Here is a 9,880-nt window from a genome sequence, read left to right as displayed (position 1 = left end):
AAATGTTTCAGTTTATACAATAGCCTAAGACAACAAGCTATGAAAGTTTTTAAACAGAAGAAGATTCTGAATAGACAAAGTGCTTTATATATATTAAATTATAAAAACAGTAATCTGTTAAAATAATCAAAAAATACTTATATTTTGTAGCTCAGTTAAGGTCAAACAACTTCTCCAGCCTGCACCAAAGACCAGAAACACAACTTTTTTTTACAAGAACACAAAAGAACCAGCCCCACTAGCCAAGAGATAATTACACAGAGTAAATGTTTCAGTTTATACAATAGCCTAAGACAACAAGCTATGAAAGTTTTTAAACAGAAAAAGATTTCTGAAGATTCTGAATAGACAAAGTGCTTTATATATATTAAATTATAAAACAGTAATCTGTTAAAATAATCAAAAAATACTTATATTTTGTAGCTCAGTTGCGGTCAAACAACTTCTCCAGCCTGTCTTTCACTAGAGTTATGCTTTTATCAGGATTATTTTTTTACCCTGCATTTCGCTTGTTGTTCTTTCCTTATATTCTAAAAGCTAATCTTTTGGCTTTTTTATTTTTTATTATAAAACATTTATCTTTATGTCAGTTGTCTAGCTTTTTGTTTCTCTGTCTCTATTTCTCTTTCTCCCTCTCTGTTCTTTTTAGTTTCTAATACTGGAGGCATCAGTTTTGATCAGAATATAAATATGGATGTTTAACTTAGCACTTTGTGATTTTCAGGTGAAGTCTATGTTTCCACAAATGCTGTTTCATTTGTAATACCTACTCTGACTGGAAAAGTGATTTTCCTGTGTGCCCATTGTTTTATATTTTCTACAGTTAATGGTGCATATCTTAGCCTGTCATCAGCATTTACATTTGCAGAGTTCCACCCCTGAAATAAACTTTTTCTTTTGGGAGTTTTAACATTTTTAGTTGAGAGAAAATTATCTTGGCAATTTGACCGGTCTTATAAATGACACTGGTGTTCCTCTAAGCATGGCATTCTGTTTCATCTCTTAATGTTTAACATGGCATCAGTAGTTTGTTTTTGTCTATAACATTTGGGACTATATTATATTGTATTAGTTGTTTCTTCTGTCATTTCACATGTGGACATGTTTCACTTTAAATCTAAAATTTCTTGAGGAATTCTAAACATATCTAATTTTAATTGAGCTTTGTCAGCATATAACTGAATGCCCATAGTTCTAAGGTGCTTTAATAGAATACTTGGATTTTTCATGATCATATCTGTGCTTGCCAGTTAACTGCCTGCACCAAGACAGTTTTCACTGAGGCTTTCTTGCCTGTTGCAGTAATAATTATTCATTTAATTCCATGTCAAGTACTTTTCAATAATAAGATAAAAAGAAAGATAGAGCTCATTTAATACTGATAATAGTTGGTTCTGTTTCCAGTTCAGCTTAAGGTGTAAAGCACGAACAATATTTTATTTCTATTTCAAAGATAAGGAAGTCTCAGTAAAAACTTGACAAGAAGATATGTGGGAACGTCTATCATGGTCCCCAGATATAAATATGGCAAGTAGTACTTTAAACAAAATATGTAGTAATAAAGCAGCATGGAATCTAATATGGGAGTCCACAGTCACTTCTGAAGCTATTTTAAGACGTTTTTTAGAATGTTAAATTAGAGGCTGTTTTCCTCAGAAATGATCATATTCTTTTACACTTAAGCAAAGAATCGGCATTTCGTAAAATATTCAAACACATTCATTTTTTCCACAAAATACCTGAGGTGACTAACCATCAAGCAAAGATGCTAAATGATGTCTATAATTTTGCACTTATATTTTTCATAAGAATTATATATTTGCACTATGGCTACTGTGTTTATTGTGTCTAATATTGTTCATAAACCTGTTTGTATTTCTACCTTAATAATGGCTCATTTATGATTCCTGAAATGAGGCATGGGCTTCATTTTAAAACAAATTCATACAATGTAGACTTGGATAAGAAAGGGTTCTGGAAATTCATGATAACTGCTTTTTCAAGTGTAATGTTTCATAAGTCAGCCAACCCTCTTTTCAAGTGCATAATCTCTTACTTACATTTCTGCTCTCTAATTTACTTTCAGCCAGAAACATTTAGGAAGGGATTCCAAACTATAACACATAAGTGTTTCTGCTAACATGGTATAGTGATACGTAATACTGCTGTTCGATTTCTTCTTCTGTTTTTTCCCGGTTAGGGGTCGTCACAGCGGATCACCTGTCCACTCATGATTGGCAGTGGAGTTTTATGGTGTTAAGTTGCCAGCCCAGTGCCCAACCTTTCACGGAAGGCACACACACACTCACACCTAGGGCCAGTTTAGAGTGTCCAATCCACCTACAGCATATCTTTGGGATGTGGGAGGAAACCGGAGCACCCGGAGGAAACCCATGCGACCACAGGGAGGACATGCAGACACCGCACAGAAGGCACCCCAGCCAAGAATCGAACTGGAGAACCTCTTGCTGTGAGGCGACAACTCTTACTGCTGCACCACCGTGGCTGCCCACTGTTGTTCTATTTACCACCCTAAAATATGATTCTTGCTAGCTATGTTCTAGCCCCACCATACTGATAATAATTTGCAAAGTAGTTGGTAAGCTATTTGTGAGATTAGAAAATAATGCTTTTGAGTTTAGTGCAACTTACAGTAGTTACTGTTTCTAGGTGCCATTGTTTATACACCAGATGACACTCACTCTGAATGTATTCTATATGAAAAATATTTATTATTTTGTAAACACACTTAAAACATCACTTTAATCAGCAGTACTTCAAGGAAATCAAGCATTAAATCAGTGTAAAATATTAAACTATCTCACAAGAGAATGCAACAGAAGACTGAGAGAATCAAACCTAGAACTACAAGTTGAAGCTTGTTAGCAGCTCAAAAGCTGTACTATCACTTAAACATTGTGTGACTGCAAGTTACTTAGCAGACTGCAGGTTTCAAGTTACTCATGAAAAGTAAGAGTTCTGTTGACTAAGTCTTAGCCAGTTAATAAAGGTAACATAAAAGCAAGGTGATAAAATAAGAAATGTGTTAACTTTATAGCAAATGGCTTTAGCTGTCTTCATATCACATTCCTCAAGTCCTGAGTGCATGCACAAAATGGATGTACCCATTAAAATAAATTGCACAATGGTCTGGCACATGAATGAGCAAAACGGTTACCTCAGAAGTCAATTTTTTTCAATAACATGAAGAGAAAATGTATCTGGCATTCAATGTTTTTCTTATTTCTGTGATAATGAACAGGCAGTTGAAAAGGAGTGGGCAGTAGTACTATAACTGCTTAATGTTCATGTCATCACAAAGTGACAAGACAAAGCTGTGAATGAACAGAAGCTGAGCAGTAAACAAGCACTGTGTATACAGTAGTTTACAGCCACTTTTTTTCATTTATTTTTTAATAAAAAGTACTTTTCTCCTGCAATGGAATGACCTAACAGTATTTCATCCTTGTCTTCAGTTGATGTAGTGTGGCCCCACTATCTATATAAAGGCAGAATTCTCTAGAATTACCTCTATACAGGGCCAAGAGGAAAATAGTTATTTTTTCCAACCAGGGACTGTCCATCCTGCTCCCCATAAAGCAGCTGGTAATATGACTAGGATGTCTAGGACTTTTTGTGACCCAGTAACCCCCCCCCCCATTCCCTGAATACTGAAACAAATGAAGATAATGTTGCTCACATGCAGAAATTTATTTATTTTTTAGTTCTCAAGTCTCCCTATTTTTTAATTTCTCCAAATCCCTTGAGTTTTTAATACAATGATGGGAATGGACCCCATTCCTAAGTCAAAGCACGATTAAAGTTCATGAAATTAGTATTGTTTCACTCTTTGATGTTGTATGTGTGTGTTGTTAATCGATGAAATACTAGCAGTCATGATAATCATTCATTTTAGCATAAACCAAAAGATAAGATATATCAGCATCCCAGTCTGAAATAAATTAACAAATCCCCTCCACATCCACTTAGCTCCCTAGCTCATTTAGGTTAGCATGTAGCAACTTAAAATTTTTTTCCCTAAAATGTAGAATCACTTGTGCTAGAAAGACAAGGCATTTTATACCAATTCACTACCCTGTGGCAGTCAACATTTATTTAAACCTGTCTGTGTATTAACAAATTCCATACTCATGTCTGCATATTAAATTCTTACTATTTATTGCTGTTCAAAGCCCTTCCTGGAACTTTAAGCAATATAATCTGATTTTTTTTTAACTTGCAAAGATTCCATTAAGTTCCATGTTGTGGGACCCAGTAACTTAAAGCTTTTCTAACTCTATTTAGTTCTGGACATAGATTATTCTGCAGAAAAATGTACAGACTTCAATCATGCCTCATTCCAGAAACAAATGCATAGAACATGAACGCAAGGTGTATTACAACAAAATGCTCAGGCTCATATCATGGAGCTTATCTCTGGGGTTTGGTCATGAAATGCACTAAAACTGAATGTGTTGCTTTGATCATGGAACATTCCACAGCTGAATGCATAACCCTTGATTGTGCAGGATACCACTGCTAAATGATGATTTATTTATCATGGAATGTATTGTAGATTAATATACATACCCTGATCATGCACTGACTGTATATGCCATCATAACGGACTACATGTCAGATTAACATGCAGTCTATGACCATGGAATGCAGCACATCTGAATGTACAAACTTTGATTGTGCAGCATTTGGGGGCAAAAGCACAGGCTTGTACCATGAAATGTAAAACAGCTGCAGCACAGACCTTCATCATGGAAGGCACTACAGCTAAACAGAGTGATAAATAAATATAAAGATCTTCATCATGCAGATTGCACCATCTGAATGTAATTTATATTATTTATTTATTTATTAGCTAAGTGCACAAATTAGTGCACTGTGCACCCATTTCACCCATAACCAGAATATGCCTTGATCATGGAGCATTCTATGGCAATATAGAGAGGCTTTGTTTCAGCAGCATGTCACCATCTTGATCATAGAACATTCGACGGCAATATAGAGAGGCATTGTTTCAGCAGCATGTCACCATCTTGATCGTGGAGCATTTGATGGCAATATAGAGAGGCATTGTTTCAGCAGCATGTCATTACTAAATTAATCAAACCCTAATCATGTTTAGTAGATAGAGTCTTCATTGTTGTCACCTGTAACTTTCTTCATGATCAGACATGTTTGGTAAATTTGCTGAGACAAAGTCTTCATTGCTATCACCTATAATGTTCTTCATCATCAGACATGTTAATGTTTGCTCACTAATCATTCAATGAGATACGCTAGCTGTTCGATTCACTCTTTTATATCTGCTGCAAGCATATAGCTTGAAGAAAAATTATAGCTTAGTCTAATTTCTGTTAGTTCATTTCTATGTTTTGAGATCCAACCAGCTCCTATCTCTCAAAATTACCTAATGTCCATCCTGTTTTCCTCTTCATAGTTCTTGTTTCTTATACAAATAGTTATAGCTAGCTCTGTTTGCCTGGTAGTACATTCTGTGGAAACAGGAGGTCAGTTTTCTGATTGCTTTTGCTTGCCTACTTCATGAAGTAGCATGCTACCTGCAGATGGACATCCTTCACTATTTCCAATGACTTCTCATCTTCCTTCAGATTGTCCGTGTTTTAGTTATTTATCTAGTTCAACCTCATGCTTTTGAAATGCAGAACTAATCTCTGTATTGGTTGTAATTTCAGATAGTACAACCCACTGAGCACACATCTGTAGTGTTTCTATCCTTGTATTATATCATCTGGATAGCAATACATTTCAGATGAATGCAAATGTAGTTTAATTATTTAATTCTTTGAAGTGCCTTGGGGGTGAATTGAACCCTTTCCTTCATCTTTTATGAAGATGCCATCCAATTGTGTCATTCCTCATTCAGTACTGGTATTATCTATAGAATCAAAACATGTATCCCACTCTTCTTAACAAGCAGCACTATTCTGGAAAAGGCCAACACACCCTGGGTTGCACATATACATTTTTTGTTTAACATTTTATTGTACCCCAAAGTCAACCATCTAGAGTTACTTAGTATTCCTTCCTCTACCAGCCCATAAGTCATCATACCCTCAGCACAAACATGAGCTGCTGTCAGTTGGGTATGTAGTAGTGGTACTGCCATACTGGTATATCAGGATTACAGAAACACGACAGGAAACAGTTCAGCTTGGTACTGTATCAGTGTAGGTCAGAATAGTGAATCTGTGGAAACAAAAGGGAGCAGAACTCCACTCTCACAGACACTGGTTAGTAAGACTGCTATACTAAAATCATGCATGCCTCCACCCATAGCTGTCCCTCTACAAGCCTAACTAGAATTATTTATGTTATTACATTTATAAGCATGCAACTTCCCCTCAGTGTCTATCTTACAAAGACTTAGACAATATGTGTTTTCCTGGGTTGTTTTGTACTCTTCTTTTAACTTATGATGCACTTGCTAAAAACATTTATCAGTTTAATACTGACTATTAATGCAGTTTTTGTGCAATTTCATGATTTGTGTTTACACATTTCAATTTAAGCAGAGTTACTTTTCTTCATTCCCATCTCATATGAATATTACTACTTTTTTTTACACAAGCAAGACTACATTTGCAAGATTATTTTTCATATGCAAGTTCATTTAAATACAGTATACATAAATATGGACTTTTGTGTAAGAACTAAACTGCTTAAAGCACCCAACAGGCCTCCATAATAATGTGGATGCTCATATCAGCCACAAGGGGCAGTGCTGCAGCCTAATCACAAAGAGCCTCATTAGTCTCATCAGTTAATGTGAACAAGGACACAACCACCTCTGTGTGTGCTTGTCTGCAAGATGGCTTCATCCCACCATTTCTTGCTTCCATGCTGCAGACTATCCAAAGAGTGGAGGAAGAAATGGCCTAAAAAGCAGTAGAAATTGATGATGTTCAGCAGGCATGGAAGCATAAATTACCCAGCAAAAATAGTTGGCAATGCTTCCATACCTTCATGTAGAAAAAGCCTAACCAAAAAAAGACTTTACTAAACAATTTTAGCAGAAGCAATAAAAGAAGGCAGGTGAAATCCTTGGTTACAGTTAGGGTGTCCCACGGGGCTCTGTCCTGGGCCCTTACTCATTTAGATTGTATCTTTCAGACCTAACTTTTTCATCTGAGGTGTTCTACAGTCTATAAGCAGATGGGTAAACTGATTACATGTGTTACAGATAAGGCATGTCTGCAAAAGAACTTGACTAAACTGACCATTTGGGCACAGGAAAATAATATGCTGATAAATACATCAGAAACTAAGCATATGACATTTGGGAGACATAAACTGAAAGGTGAATATTTAATACAGTCCACAGTGATTGAAACTGTAGACTCATTTAAGGAAGTGGGTATATGGGTAGATTCAGCTGTGAGTTTTTCTAATCATATCACCCAGTTGGTTAATGATAGTTATAGAACTACAGGTTGTATAAAAAGATTTATAAAGTCTAGAGAATAAAAACGATGAATTCATTGTTTGTTAGTTACATTAGACCCAAACTTGAGTCTGGAATAAAATTATGGAAACCCTATAAGAAAACAAGCATGGATAAACTGGAAAGAGTACAGCGGAAATATACCCAACGCATCCATGGATGTGAAAATTTAAGTTATTATGAAAGACTAAAACATCTGAACTTGTACAGTTGTATATTACAGATATCTAACAGGAGATTTTATTCAGGCGTATAGGGCATTTAGAGACAACTACTTCTGGGAATGTCTGGGGTTATCAAAAAGTGCTAGAGAATCATCAGATAACCTATGTAGAAGATTCTACAGGAATGAAACGTGTACTAATTGGCTCTCTGACAGAGTAGCTGATGTGTGGAACAGACTACCAAATTACATTAAAGCAAGTACTAGTTTAGATATTTTTAAGAACAGCCTGGACACATTATGGAACAAGTGTTTTGGTAATTGGCAAGCTAGAAGGGCATTGACGCCCCTGCTTGAAATATATGTATGTATATTTGTGTGTATGTACAAATAACTAGGAAATTAAATAATGTTGTTTCTCCTACGTGTAATGATTTTTAGATATTAATTAATTTTTGAGAAACCAATTATTTTCAGATTAAGAAGGGAATGTTATCAATTGTAAATTCTGGCCTAAGTTAGGAATTTCATTAAAGAAATTTAATAAAAACATTTTGGTTAGCTAAACTTTTATATTTGTTTCCCTACTTTTAAAGTTTTTTGTTCTAAACTATTAAAACAGTCTTAGGTATAATGGTGCACTTTCTTTTATAAAATGTTGTCCCTTCTATTATTTTATATACAGCTTCTTTCTGCATCTTCTTCTTTTTATCAGAATTAGAAATGTTATAAATGATTGTAAAATAGAACTTGTGATATTTAAATTACATCTTTTGATGTGCACCGATGTATCTGCCATTATATTTGCAAAATTCAATAAACTTTTGAATAAATAAATAAACACAAATTAACAGTAAAAATGTAATTGATTTGAAAGAGTTGTCTTACCACCTTACCAATACCTTTATATGTGAGAGTCCATCCATCCAGTGCAAGTAGATGGGAATATTAATGAAAGCAATAAACCATGAAACTAAACCTACTGGTGTGACTGTCATGCGTACCACTGTGTTCTATATGACCACAGGAATATTATTAAATATCCCTTGAGAGGTCACATGGAACCATACTTCATCAATTTGTCTGATCAGAAATTTTAGAATAGAATATTTTTAATAAGATTGGTTATCTAACATTTCCAATGAATTGCCTTGCACATCATTTTACTTGAATGCTACAATAAAAGGCCCATCTTTTATTTACTGCACTTATTTGTGATGGTATGCTCAAGACATTTGTATGGGTGCAGCACATCTTAGTTCCACTGAGAGGTTCTGCTTCTAATGGTTTTGATTGAAAACTTGGACCCAGACAATAGCAGCTCAGTTTTACTGTTCAGGGACACCATCTCTTTGAGTTTACTTTCTGGAAGAAAGTTTTCAAGTGAAAAGTAGTAAAACAAGTCTATGATACTATCCAGTTACTACTAAACAAAAAAAATCAGGCTGCAATTTGTGATGCCGGTGCCAGTTACATGAAGTCTGAATATCTGTTCAAATATGTTATTGTTACTGCCTGGTTATGGTTCAGAGATTTATGCAATGTATTACTGAATCTCTTGATTTTAATGAATTCCTTTCCTGGCTACATCTGTTAAATTTCTGCTGTGCTTTGTATGTAAGCTGATTTTATTTGTATTATTCTTATTGGCTTAACCCTTGCAATATAATAATAAACGTTATATGCCTATTTTATATTATCTAAAGTTGCTAGACTGTACTTGACCATTTGCTTAATGCTTAAATGTGACCTAAAATCTTTATTCTGGTTTACAAAAGGTGCTGATCCTATAATATCAGTTTGAATAATGTTTTACCTCATGAGTTATATTGTTGTATGAGTTTTGTTATTAGGGCCTCGCTGCTGCTGATGGCCTTCTGACCAGCACTGTTACCTTTCTGTTATAAACAGAACAACAGACGTATGCACACATATATACTTACATAATCCTAAAATGTGCTTATATTAATTGTCTTAATCAAGTTGCTTATGATTATGACTTTATGCAGAAATTGCCATTTAACACCATGCAAGCATGTTTTATACATTTACTGCTGTGGATAAGAATGTGATAGGTAAAACTCAGTTAATGTAAATATGTCCCCTCAAAGATAAGATCATTATTTTATAAAAAAATAGATTTATGTTGGTTATCTTTAATATTATTTTTTTCTGGATGTTTATTTTCTTAGTTTACTGAATGCCAAATGGAGCAGACAAGGCATGGATTATTAGGT

The sequence above is a fragment of the Protopterus annectens genome, chromosome 8.part0 (assembly GCF_019279795.1).
Source record: "Protopterus annectens isolate FY-2018-M chromosome 8.part0, PAN1.0, whole genome shotgun sequence".
NCBI lineage: Eukaryota > Metazoa > Chordata > Ceratodontiformes > Protopteridae > Protopterus > Protopterus annectens.
This window is presented reverse-complemented; position numbering follows the sequence as displayed.